The sequence below is a fragment of the Micrasema longulum genome, unplaced genomic scaffold, assembly GCF_059751315.1.
Source record: "Micrasema longulum isolate JH-2025_06_02 unplaced genomic scaffold, ASM5975131v1 h1tg001573l, whole genome shotgun sequence".
NCBI lineage: Eukaryota > Metazoa > Arthropoda > Insecta > Trichoptera > Brachycentridae > Micrasema > Micrasema longulum.
The window spans coordinates 77189-92636 of NW_028278756.1; positions in this window are offsets into that span (position 1 = coordinate 77189).

The window sequence follows — 15448 nt, forward strand, 5'->3', positions numbered from 1 at the left end:
TGAAAACAGATCCATATGCATACAGTAGTAAAAATAAATTATCATTTTGTATTCTTAATATGTACATTTGTGTAAAAGTACCACCTGGGCAAGATATGTTGCAAGTTGCAATGGAATTAAATAAATTTATTTAATTTGAAATTAGTTAACGATGTTACTAATTTAGAATTAAACTTAACATTAGTATGCACAAGACGACTAATACATTGTGATACGATTATAAAAACAAATGTTTTGCCCACACTGCTCTAAACTGTAATTTTATAGAATCAGTTTCGCGAAGCAGTTTAATTTGTGAATTATTAACCCCTTACCGCATGGATTTTTTTTTCGATTTGAAAAAAATGTATTTTATGTAGAATACTTAAAAAAGATCTTGGAAAAAAAAAAATATTTTGTTTTTTATTTGAATAAGAGAAGATAATAAATCGGACCATATCTGGCTTTACATGCATTAAAAACATAAAGTATAACTTGGCCATATTTGGCACTTCATGCACTTGTGACTTCATGCACTATACCCTTTTAGATAGTTTAAAGAGCTCTTTATTTTAAAAAGACACACTAACGTAAGATTATATAAAGCTGGAAAAAAAAACAATAACAGTAAAATAACCTGATACAATATAAATTTAAAAAAATATATATTACACTTTATGGAAATCGAAAAAACAGTTTCTATCTTTATTTATGTACAAATACGATTCAATTTATTTCTTCAGGTAGTGTTTCAAATCCCAAAAAAGTTGAATCGTCCTGAGAATAAATCATATTTTCTTCTGTCCACTCAATGAAATCTTCCGTCCTCTCTTCTTAATATGTTTTCCTTTCCCTTCGCCGTTCTGGGTTGAAGATGGCCTATTTTCGATAGATTCTTCAATATCCAGCGGATCTTGTAAATTTGGAGGCTCCTGAACAGTATATGAACGGTTTTCAGATTCAGACTCCAATTCTGATTTATATATTATGTACTATAATATTGTCAATATTTTTTATTTTCATTCATTTAGTCAGAATCATCGGATAGGTATTCACAATCACTCTCATCGGGAGTTTCAAAACATGGTTTTGAGTCATAAAATAAGCTTGAATCCATTTTTCTGGAAAATTTTCATGTTTGTAACAAACAATAATATGTGATTTATGCATATATCTTTGAGTGCATACAGGGCCAGATGTGGCCAGTGTAAATACAACGTTGACTGCATAGAAGGACATATCTGGCAACACAGACGTAACCCTAAACGCATACAAAGTCATATTTGGCCGTATTAATAAAACACATAATTGTCATGATAAATGATATAAAACTTACTGAATTATTATTAAATGAATTCACTTATATCCTATCTTAGTGTACAATTTTAATTTTACTTGAACTGTCAGTTTTTATTGAATTAAACATGCTTAAACACTCGACAATTTGGAAGACGCGACTGTCACCGTTTGTAAATACACTCACCAAGTGGTTAGTTGAGATATTTGTCGTAAAATAGCACCAGTAGACGCATATATGTAGTATTGCCGGGTAGGACATTATATGCAGTTTGACCAAACATATTTGGAAATAATTAATAAAAATATTTTAAAGTTCGGGCCATATATGGGTCCATATGCGGTAAGGGGTTATTATCCCGACTAGTTTTTCATTCCAGTAAAAGTTAATTTGATTTTTCTGAAACCGTTTCAGCTGTTTCTAGAGAATAACTTAACTTTTAAAATAACTAGCTCATTTTTTTGAACCACGTTTAGTGTGGATAGGTCTCAAAACATGCTATGTATTAATAAATAAATATTTAGTATTTTTTGATATGCGTATATTACATCATTTTAACCTTTAAATGCATAGTTTTTGTTTCTCTTTGAAAAGATCATTATCGGTTTTGCATTCTTTTGTATTATTTGAATATGTGGAAGTCTGCATTTATTTATGAAACAATAATGTATTATTCCGCATATATAAGTTACTGTTCACCGATACTGTTTTTATGTAGGTAATTAAGGAAAAATTAAAAACATTTAAAATCTACAGAATATGGCAATGAGGATAATACTCAAAATATATATGTATTCGAATGTTGAAATAATGCATTAAGGAGTAAGATTTCCAAAAGTAAATCAGCAAATAAAATACAAAGCAGAAATTTGAATTCATAAAATAATTAACAAAGTCAAAACAAATAAGAAATATAATAAACTTTAACCAACAATGCCATCAAGGCCGAGGAAAATTTGTCGAAATCCGGCGCTCCCCAAACGCTAGATTCGGAGATCGTGCTTTTGCCGTTGCCGGCCCCTCTACCTAGAACCAATTCCCTTCAAACTTACGAATCATCGACAGTCCCAGTCAGTTCAGATCTCAACTAGAATCTCCCTTCTTTAGTTTATCATACCCCCAACTTTAAATCAGAAAATACAATATGGAAATTTAGCTTAGTTAGAATGTATATTATACGAAACTCCAATGAGAGGAAAAATAGAGCCTCAAAACTCACAGCCATAAAACTGTACAAAAAGTTACCTGAAGCAATACAGGAAATGGAAAGGCTTGAGTTATTTATAATTTCTCAATTAACAAAGTCTATCGAAATAAACCATATTTTTTTTATAATTAGTTCTTAAGATTTTATGACCTAGCATAAAGTAAGCAAATACAGTAAACTTTAGTAAATTTACTTTGCTAGGAATAAGTGTGCATTTTGTACAAAATATTCCCAACCGTGTAAACTGTAGTCAAACCAGAAGCTCAACCAGAGCTTGAAGTCCAATTAAATTGTATAATGTGCATTAAACCTTATTAATATAAGCATCTAAGGGCGTGAGTTACACTTTGTTTTGTAATAAATGGGTAGCATTGTTTTAATGAGCCATTGTTTTCGTCAATATTAGCTAGGCGCTCAACGAAATCAGTACGCGGAGTGTAAACTTTTTGCATTTCGGTAGTTTTAAAACTTGTTAGAATTTGTAATGTGATTAAGTTATATTTTTACTAAGAAAAAAATAATTTTATGAATAAAGATAACTAACAAAATGTTCAGACAGTGACAAACTTCAAACCTTGGTTGGGGGCCAAAAGTAGGATGGAATATTTTTTTAATTAATTTTTACGTTCATTATGATCCAAAATGCAACTTTTTAGACCCCTTTAACTTTGATGTCTAAAAAAATAAAAAACTTCATACATTATCGGCCCACTCTATAGTACATTGTTCCTTCATACGCGTGTTGTGATTGGCTTAGACAGTACATTAAATAAAAAAATAAATAGCATACTCGTAAAAATGACAGTATTTCTAATACGCACTGCACTTCCAGCAAGCAATGTAATGATTTAGGGCAATGGTCAGGTCAGGTAGCGAGCCTCGGACGCGAGCGCCAAATTCTCACGAAGTGCGGAAATAGAACTAGGCCGCACCAGCGCGGATTGTGATCGCAACCAATAACAACATAGCATAGTTAGTGGTTAACCGGCTTTACTTAAGCGTTCGTGCTTATTACTTATTATTCACAATCGTCACCGCCTCCGTCAGCCGCCAGGACAGGCACGAACACCGAATATTATGATTCTCGGCAATGGGCGTCGAGTCACACTTCTGGTTATTCAAATCTTCCCGGAAGACTTGCGTATTTTGGCGATTTAGTAACACGAAGAGTGCATAATGCATATTATGCTAATTATAATGTTATCAATTTCATTTGCAATATCATTTGGTTGTCGTTAAGGAAAAAATATAACCAATAAACGCAATAAGGTTAAAAAACCCTTAAAAAAACCAAGCACATTAAAAACTTTATACAACACTTTTGTACGCAGTAACTTGGAGTTTGCTATAAATCAGTGCTTTCAATTTTCTCAATTTCTACTTTTCGCTGATGATGCAAAAATCTTTGCCAATGTCAACGATATATCGCACTGTGTAAATATCCAAGAAAAACTTGATCGTTTACTGTAATAAAAATCAATTGTACATTAATACCTTAAAATGTTATTCAATGACATTTACTAAAAGTAAAAACAAATTTGCGCACAATTATACGATCAAAGATAATACCATATCACGGTGTAGTGAGATTAGAGACTTAAGAGTTATTTTTGATAGTAGATTGCTGTTTGGGTCTCACATAAATTCTATTGTTGAAAAAGCTTACCAAATGCTGGGCTTCATTTTAAGAATTTCCAAACCCTTTAAAAAACCAAGCACATTGAAAAACTTTATAGAACACTTTTGTACGCAACTTGGAGTTTGCATCCGTTGTGTGGAGCCCACAATACATAACAAACATAGAAAGGATTGAATATGTTCAACGAAATTTTTTAAATACCTAGATTATAAAAACAATAAAACGCTTTGCACTTACAGCCAATCTGCTAAACAAAATGGATTTTTTACCCTTGAAAATAGACGCACTCTATCTGAATTATGCTATTTATATAAATTATTGACTCTTTAACCTACTCTCTATTTTATTATTCCTGGACTAGAACCTAAAGCGTCAGACTGATGACCTTAAATTCATGTAACAAATAATCCAAATACGCTGTATTTGGTTAACCAATGGTCCAAACCAATCCAAACCGACGGTTGACCAAATTTGGTTTGCAAAGTGGTTAACGAAAGTCTACCAATGGATAAAATGACTCGCCTACAGTCTGTATTGAATGCCGCAGCGAGACTTATTTTTGGGATCTCTAAGTTCAGTCATATCACTCCATTTCTTCGGAAATTACACTGGCTACGTTTTTCACTGAGGCTGGAATACAAATTCTGTTGGCTTATGTATAAGTCACTGCTCAACTCTGCTCCGGAACATCAAAGGGAATTTTGCATTCCAGGTAAACTGGCTGACAGACGTCTTACGTTTGGATCAGCTACATCTACGTAAAGAGGAAACGTTATTATACCTCTACGCAAATAGCGCACTAAATTCGTTGAACGCGCATTTGCGGTCGCAGGCCCATGGGATGCTGAGAAGCAGAAGCGCTAAACTGTGAGAGTGAAGTGATGTTCCGGAAAAATCTTAAAACCCACGTGTTCTGTTAATCGCTTGAATAAATCCGTGGCATGTGATAACAAAGTAAATTGTTTTACTTAAATCACAAATTCAAAATGTTGAAATGAAATGAATTTATTTATACAGGGTGTTCTTTAAGCCCTGTCAAATCCGAAACCACGATGATCAGTATGAGCAAGAAGACATAATGGCACATTAAAATAAATTTTTAGAAAGAATAAAATTTACAAAAATTAAATATTAAAAAAAAACAAACGGTTGCTTACTTCTGCAGGGGAGAAACAAGGAGTGGGGAGGGGGGAGTCTGATATACCGTAAAACGCCTGGCGGCGCCCCCCTCGCTTCTCCCCTGCAGAAGTACGCAACCATTTGTTTTTTTTAATATTTTCTTTTGAAAAAAATTTGTTCGTTCTAAATATATTTTTTAATATGCCAATATGTCTTCTTGCCCATACTGATCATCGTGGTTTCGGATGTGACAGGGTTTAAAGAACACCCTTTATAGTCACTTTGTTAAGCGCCCTTGAAGTAATACATTATGAGAATAACGCTTTATAATAACGCCTGCGTCGGTCGTTGAGAATCAACGGTTTCCATTTCCATAGCATCAACTGTTAGTATCAATAGTTAAGCACCTTACCACATAAAACATTTGGTAAGTATCATTGCCTTAATGCATTACATATTCGATAATCCACTTCAAGTGTTAATCATTTCATTATAAATGTGTTCCGTGGTTCGAGTAAAGGTCTGGCTTTGTTCTGCAATCCTTCCTCTCAACACTAAAGAGGTCAGATATTATGTTTACTGCGTGCACCGTGCGCCCAAATTACCCAACCATCAAAGCGTTTGATACTAGTGAATATAGATACATGTGTATATAAACATGTTCTAGTATCTTCCTGGTCCGATGTTAGAGCTGTTCTGTAGTTGCGATGGACGCTTTTCTGTTTCTTTGTCGCTTGGAGGGGTCGGCGCGTCGGAACATCTGTTTTCAGTTTCAGTTCAAATATGATGTTTTTTTCATCACAAACTGTTTTGCTTTTAACTTTAAGTCATGTGGTGTCGTCAAGTGTTTCCTCTTCTCTGAATGCATCATTGGTTTTCAAGCATTCGCTACTCGCTACTTGACAAACAAAGCTCAATGTAGCGACAGATATTTACAATCTGAATTTGTTGCAATGGTAAATAAAAAAAATTTTGAGAAGGGAATGCCTTTAAATGCATATTTATATTTGGCTGATTTATGCAGATGCCTGTTACTCAGATGCTAATTCTGAACTTCTCGATAAGTTGGGACGATTCTCCCAAAATATCAAACGAATAAACTTCAATCTGTTTTCAATGCAGCAGCAAAGCTAATTACGGGAGTAAAAAATTTTTCTCCCATCTCACAACATCTTCGAGATTTGCACTGGTTAAAAAGCCCAGAGATAATAAAATACAAGCTTTGCTGGACAGAATTCAAACCTTCATGAAACGGCTCCAAAATACCTATCGGGCCTTTGTATTAGGGAAAATACATGTCAAAGAAAATCTACTCTTAGGTTAGAATTTGATTCAGGAAGAGGAAAACTTGTCGAAATCCGGCGCTCCCCAAACACTACATTTGGAGATCGTGCTTTTGCCGCCGCCGGCTCCTCTGCCTGGAACCAATTGCCTTCAAACTTACGAATCATCGACAGTCCCAGTCAGCTCAGATCCCAACTAAAATCCCACTTCTTTAGACTATCATACCCTTTTTTAAATTGTGTGACTCAATTTTAAATCTGGAAATATAAAATATCACTTTAGTTTAGTTAGAATGTAAGTTTAGGTATACAATTGTAAAGTGCCCTTGAGGTGATTTTTTACAAAAATGGCGCTATTTAAATCAGCTAAATATCATTATTATTATTGATTGCAGAATGGTGCATTATATCTTCGCAAATTTGACCACATAACCGAATACCACCCGCAAGCTCAGAATCAAGCATAGAAGAATCATTTACATTCTATCACTTCTTCACAATATTTCGAATAATCCCGCTTCGCCTGTTTATCTGAGAGAGCTCTTCCAACCTCTATCACAACATGAACAATCTCTTCGCTTAAGTAACGATAGAACCCCTTTAATACCCGATCACCGCTCTAATTTTCTTGCCTCCTCCCTCGCAGTAGTAGCTGCTCGATTGTGGAATAATAAATAAATATATAAAATAATAAATTTTGACTTAACCCTTGTTTGCAGAATGTCCACAATATGACGATGTTTTCCAGAAAAAAAAAATTAACATAAATATGGATGTATCACGTATTAAATAAAAACAGGTTTAAAAAAAACAATAAAACATTGTGTGCAAAAACAACCTATCAAATTTTGTAAGAAGTGAATTGTCGATTAAAGTAAATACAGCGCGATCTACATGACTATTGTATTTTTAGCATGCTAAGTAAAAAGTAAAACATACAATCGAACAATTTAAACCCGACTATTTTCTCGTTTTCAAGTAATTACAAATAACCTAAAAAGCTACCACAGAAGTGGCGCTGTATATATCATCTATAATAATAATACTTAACTCAATTCGATGACTCAGTTCCATAAAGCAATAACTAGAACTTACTCGTTTTGAGAAATGGCTGGCTACACTTTTGACTCTTCTTTTGAAGTCTTCAAACCTCTTAGACATTGAAATGAACTTATAAATATAACGGAACTCACCTATGTTTTGAGTACGTCCAAATATTTGTAGACATGCTAGATTTTCTCCGTAGAAAGTTATAAGATCTAAATTCGTTGCAATAGAACCGAAAAACATTTTTGAGAAGGAAACATAGATATATAGGCATTCACAGGGCTTATGATCTGTCATTGGCTGGTTTATGTGGCTACTTTACACACTGTACGGGGAGCGTCGGATTTCGACAATTTTTCCCATGTCTGAATTGAATGCTGATCTATGAGTAGTTTTTCTTTGACATGTATTTCCCCTAATGCAATGTCCGATTAGTATCTTGGAGCAATTTCATGAGGGGATTTGAATACTGTCCAACAAAGCTTGTATTTTATTTTCTCTGGGCAAATCTCGGAGATGTTGTCAGATGTGAAAAAAAAATTTTTTTCTCCTGTAATTAGCCTTGCTGCTGCACTAAAAACAGATTACATTTAGTCTCTAAACTGTTGTAGCCAAACATAACCTGGAAAAGTAATGAAACTAAAAAAGGAATGATGTATTTATGTATAGGAGTTATGAATATAGTAAATATTATGTTATGCATACTAACTTTGTAGAACATAATATACACATCATATCTGATTATTATGATTTATATGCCCACCTAAATGGCTTTTGATCTAGGAACTAAAATGACATACAACAATTAAGAACAAGATAAATAATTAATTTTATTTATTTATTCATATTTTTCGCTTACAAACTAAAACTAATAATAAAAATAATGTGACCTCACTAGGGTTTCCCGTGCTGAGGACACTTAACAATATACCTTTGTGAAATTACATTTGAGAATAAACAAAGAAGACTAATTTAAAAAACAGAGATAATTAACAAATATTTAGACAGTTTTAAAAACAAGGTATTTATGTACATCTATATTATTTATATTACAACACACAATGAAAATAACAAAAACCTAACATAAGCTATACACTTGTGGAGTAGTTGATTCAATATTGGTTTGGGCGAATGAGACAATCCATTTTAGTTTTACCTAGCTCCACTATCCATTTTTTATAGTATTTTTAAACATTTTCTCGTTACTAATTGTTTTTATAGATAGTGGAAGTAGGTTATAGATTTTAATTGAATAATACTCCAAATCCCTTTGTCCAAAAGTGGTATTAGTTTGTATTTGTTTAAGTTGTCTATGTGTTGAGGATAAAGTTATTATATTATTTGTATGTGATGTATTATAGGGGTTATGTCTTTCATTTGAGTAAGAGTAGTTTTTGAAAATATAGTGAGTATTGTTTTAGCGTATAATTGTTTTGGTGTCATAAGTTGTGATTTATGGAATATTTCTTCAGTAGATGTCTGTATCGGGACTCTTGAGTATTATTTTAATTATGGATTTTTGTGCAATACTCTATGAAAGAAGGGCGTATGAGTTTTTATAAAAAAAACGGCACTTACTTAAAACAAGATGATAAAAACGAAGACTACCAAATTGTGATCTACTTGACATAAATAATCCGGAACTTGAAGAAGCGGCAAAAATCAAAAGTATTTTAAAATATCTAGCAAAAAATGGCAACTTTTTGTGGGACTAAATATCCGAACACTTGTGAAACAAAAATGACAAATTTCGTACCAAATTACTCCCGTTGTGACTTGCTCGGATATTTTGTTCGAAGGATCTGAGGACACATTTGTTTTATTAGGGAGGAATGTATTATGGAAATGTTTCCGCACGAATTATAAAGAGGACGGTGACGCAATTATCTCCAATGTGTTCGGTAGCACATTAATAGGCCACGGAAATGGTATGGAAACTTAATGCCCTTAATGATCTTTTGAAAGCTTGCCGACTTTTTACAAAGCTGTTCTTAAAGATTTGTAGCGAGCTACTTATTGACAGAGAATTTACAAATTGTTATTTGGATAAGGGTTTACAAACGGATAATTATTCAAATAATTACGGTGTCATTTTAAAAATAATAAATTATTAAGAATTTAAACTGGCACTTTGTACGTTACGTAACTACAATGTTCAAATTTTAAAAATATTTGTACGTAAACTGTAAACGGACCGTATGGTATTTCGGGTAACCAATTTAGCGAATCTCGGTCATTTGTTACATGAAGTCAAGATGCTCATTATTACGCTTCAGACTTCAGAAACCAGTCCAAGTATCACCGTGGGACTACACGACTATTAGGACTATGAAAGGTACAATGAAATATCCTACTTATATTGAATTAAATGTTATTAAATATTTGTATATACCTAACCACTTACCCTCTTTTCTATGTCTACAAAACGTACCCGTCTCTTCGCCAGGACAACAATTTGACCAACATGCAAAACCCACTATACAACTTCACAAACATCAACATATTAAAGAATTGAAGGAATATAGATTTTCAAATATGGGCAGAATGGTGAATGTTACACAGTGTGTAAAGTGGCCACTTAAACCAGCTATTGACAGGTCATAAGCCCTGTAGATGCCTAGACTTATATATTACCTTCTTTTAAATGTTCTTTTGTTGTAATATGTTAACCTAATATTTAGTTATTACAAAAACAATGTAGTGACAATTTGAACAGCATATCATTTGCGGGGAGTCATTGCAGCGGATAAATTCAAAATAAGATAACGGTATGTTATGAATTCTGTGTAAGTTCCTCCATTACCTCTCACATAGAGTAATTACGAGGAGATGATAAGCTAAAGTATAACAAATAACGAGTTACCGACTACCATTCCCCATTCCTTATCGGTCACAAGGGCGATAAGCTTAACAAATAATAATACTGTCACTTGCGTTTTTGTTTCCACGTCTCTAGAGGTTAAAATCTGCTCAATATTTTAAAATATTTATATTATGTAATTTAAAAAGTGATGAGTAAAGGCTTACCTATATGCACTTATGCACTAAATTAGTCATTCTAGTATTAGATTGGTTATATAAAGTGTATCCGCTGATAAAATATTATTAATATTTAAAGCATTAACTTTGTGGTCAAACATTTTACTAAATGTTATTAAATATTTGTTAGAAGGTGTATAGTGGGTTTTGCATGTTAGTTTGCATGTTGGTTTAATTGGTGTCCTGACGAAGAGACGGGTACGTCTCGAAACCGGTAGGCATAGAAAAGTCGGTAAGTGGTTATTTACAAATATTTAATAACATTTAGTAAAGTGTATCATTCGGGAAATACGTATTTTTAAATGACGTGTTGTTGCTCATAACAAAAACGCTAATATTTGATTGGAATCAAATGAACGAACAAATTATAAAAACTTAAGACTTATTTTAATATCATTCGCAAATTAGTTCGCCAATCACAAACGTCTGTTTTTTTTAATGAATTTAGTTGACATAATAATTTTATTTAAAAAAAATATATAACGAAAAACAGAGATGAATGCTGTCGGAATGCATCTCACACAAATGTGTGGTAAACATATGTACGATACATGCACAAGGAATTGCACTGGCTACGTTTTCCACAGAGGGTGGAATACAAACTCTATTGGCTTATGTATAAGTCAATGCACAACTCTGCTCCAGAATATCTAAGGGAACTCTGCATTCCAGATGAACTAGCTGACAGACGTCTTACGCTTAGATCAGCTACATCTACGTCGAAAGAAAAAGTTATTATACCTCTACGCAAACAGCGCACTAAACTCGGCGAACGTGCATCTGCGGTCGCAGGCCCTACGGCATGGAATGGTCTCCCAGCAGGAATCCGAAACTGTGAGAGTGAAGTGATGTTTCGGAAGAAACTTAAAACCCACTTGTTCTCTAAATCATTTGAATAAATTCTTAGCATGTGGTGGAAAAGAAGTATGAAAAAGTACATTATTTTTCTTAAATTAAAAAGTTAAAATTAAATTTATATCTTTATATCACTTTGTAAAGCGTCCTTGAGGTATTATATTACGAAAATGGCGCTATATAAGTTATCCATAATAATAATAATTATTATTATTACGTATTGAGAGTAAGTGTTAAGATTCGTGCATTATGTAAGACTGAGATAAGCATTATCGATAAAATCAAGAAAGGAGCTCTGCGCTGGTTTGGACATGTAGAGCGAATGGACAGCGAAAGAACGTCTAAGAATATTTACAATGCGAACGTTGATGAATGCAGAAATAGAGAAAGACCGAGAAAGACATGGCATGACCAAATCCAACAAATACTTGAAGATGGACAATGGACATGTCAAAAGTCTATCATCGGCGCGCGTGCATGAGAAGATGTATGAATGTAGAGGAAGCGAGATATGTACGCAAAGATAGGGTGATGTGGCATTCTATCATCTCTGCCTACCCTTACGCGGGGAAACGACGTGATGGTTTGTTGTTGTTAACAATAATTGTACGTAGTTATGCAGAAAGCAGCCAGTCCACAACTTCGAAAAAATTGGATATTGTTCGGCATTTCTCAATTTGCAAAAAACACCCACAGCACTAGAAAAATCTGACGGTACTTCAAAAATCATTAAAACTGGTTAAATACATATTTATTTTCTCGTTTGTAATGTAAAAAAAAAATGTATTCATTGTTTATCATTTGACAAAATCAAAAACATTCCAACTGCCGTGAAGATTTGATAATTCACTCGTTTCATAAAGGTGCCATTATCTCAGTTTAACTTTTCTATGGCTGGCTGCTTTCTGCATGACTACGTTCAATTGCAACTAAATTAATATTATTAAACCGACGTTTTATAACATTTGTAGGCTACTCATCGTTTTCGCAAATAGTACGTATTTAGTACATTTATACAATAATTATGCGCACCGTGAAATTATTTCTATACAATGTGATTCAAAATGGACGGTAATGTTCAAAGTATAAATATTGTGGTGTACCATCATCCGTTTCCAGTGACTTCTAGAAAAAATATTAATGATGTCATATTTTTATATACGATACTTCTTAATATATATTTTCTTTTTTTCCATAGTAATAAGAGTTTTTTTATAAGATTATGTATTTATATATTAGAACTTAACTATAAGCACTCCTGCTGACGAACTGCGTTTTATGCAGTTCAATAGGACTTGATAATTTGCATTTTACTTTTTGTATGTTTTTGATAAGTCAACAAATAAAATGAAAAAAAATATATATTTCATTTTCATTTAATTTATTTTTGCACCACTACAGGCCAGTAGGCCTAATTACAGTGGTGAATTACATCACAGAACACCCAGGCTTGAGAAGAATTCATTTTGATTTTTGTGTTCTCACCGGGAATCGAACCCGGAACCTTCCGAGCGTGAGTCAAGCGTCTTGACCACTACACCACGGAGACCGCCGTTTGTAGTGTTTGATATCATCGTATTCCTGCGGCACTTAATACTGCATAAGGCACACTAAAAGTAGCGTATATAGATTATCTGTTACATGAAGGTAAGGTGATCATCCTTATGCTTCAGGTGCCAGTCCAAGAACATGAAATATAGCATCTTTGCGTAGAAATATTTTAACAAATACTGCAATAGAACCACTTGTTAATATAAATGTCATATTGACCTTCCTAGGAATCGAACTCGGGACTTCAAGCATGGTTGGCGGACGCCTTAACCACTGCAGTACGAGACGGATTTATCCCCTTCCGATTTTCTCGGTCGGGATTTTTATCTGAAAGCCATCGAGTCAAAACCACTTTTCCAGGATTCTGGTTCTATTTCACAAACAGAATTGTATTTTTAATCCGCCCGGACACAGGGAAAAATGCATGTGAAACTGGAGGCAGAAGTAACCGTTTTATCGCGGTGACGGTTTATTCGTAGATTGAACAACAAACATAATATGAAAGTTCCGGTGCTGAGTTTATCACAAGAAGGAAGTTATGATTTGTCATGGCGGCATTGTGATCGCCAATCTCCAGTCACTAGTCGCCAGCCACAACTGTCACCACTGTCTCCAGGAGTAATTCTTTGCGGATAACCAATTGATGGGAATAAAAAAAATTGTTCGTAGTTATGGTTAAAATAATTGATTGGTTTACGCGAAGGATTTGGGAATAATCGGGTATTTACTTTTTTAATTTGCATGTATTTTCATAACTGGAAAAAACACAAAAACCGCTCATCTCAACGATTATTTCTTAACCAATATAAAAATTAAATTCGTAAAATTGCTATTAATTTATTATTTCCTTTGTCTAAGAGCCAGTTGCATAAAAAAAAATATTATTGAAATAATTGTTGAATTTTTGTCCAAATGTGTAAAATGTATTTTATTTGACTTTTTCGTTCGAACTCGTTTGTCCGTTTAGACGAAAACGCAACAATTATTATTATTATTATTTAACTTTACACTTTATTTTTTCTAACTTTTTTTTATGCGACCGGCTAATGAGATATAATATATTGAGATGACACTCCATACAAATCCAGGCTAAAAAGTCGTCCTCAAAGAAAAGGGAATGCCCAGCAGAGAGAGCAAGTGTCGTCACGTCGACTTTGGCAAGTAAAATACGTAGTACAGTAAAAAGTACGGACTGTTTACAACGGTTTACTGTATGTTCTATTCAGTATGTCGCTCCCTTCCGTCCATACGCGTCATTTTGTTTATCGTTTCACTTTACGCCCGGCTAACTGAGCAGGACAGAGACATGAGGTATAAGTACTGGTAAAATATTAATCACAGTTTTTTTAAGATTCAAATAGTTATTTAAAACAAGTATTGATTAAGATAAAAACACGATTACCGGTAAAAAGGTATACCATCGCTTGTCCAGATCTGTTTAGCGTATCTTAGCGTAAGTATATAAAGGCATTTTACTAATTGGAAGGAGACTAACGCTGAAAAGTAGCCGGAGACCGCTCACAACAGAATAAAATCCGTTCTTTCAAACATATGCCATTTGGCCGCAGGTTGAGGGACCATATTTCGAACGTTTTGCTTGTGAAAGCCGACGTGATATGACATGACGATACTTGTTCCCTCCGCTTTCCATTTCCTTTTGGGAACGACTTTTTAGCCCGGATTCGTATGGAGTGTCATCTCTATTTTTTATATCTCAATGCTTTAAACAATGTATTTAAGAACGTTTTAGAATCGGGTTGTGGTCCGTGGCTAGTGTCTCGGACTCACGGCTCATAGGTCCGTGGTTCAAATCCCACTCTACCCCAAGTTGATTCCCATTTTCTAATAGTGAGTTATTTACAACTCGTTGAAAATGGCCCTCAAAATTAAATATTTGGGTATATCATAAGAACGCAAATATTAAAAAAATAAATAAATGAATAATTGTTTTATTAAAAATGTCTATCTCACAAATAAATTTGTTGGCTAAGGAATGTAAACGCGGAATCGGAGAATGTCGTGCATAGTTATTTAGTTAGTTTTATACTATCACTTGTTTTTATTTATTACTAGTTACTATTTATGTTGCCAATAAACGCCGTTTATCGGCACTAAACTATAAAGTACCTATTAGCTACTAGGCGCCTAATATTTTATTGGCAAAATGATAGAGATTTGCCATACCAAATATTGTCCTAAGATTTAAAAAAAACTTATTCGTAACACTGGTAATTAGTTATAAATCCTGCCGTCTGCGCTTGCGCAATCCCGTCACCGCGTATGATACAATAATATTTGTACCTACTGTGAATGTGCGAAACCACTAATACTAATGGATGATAAATCGTGACTCATGTCGTTTGTTCTGCACGAATATATCACAACATAAAACGAGTGCATATCTGGTTTTGCTTGATCGATCAACATGTCGC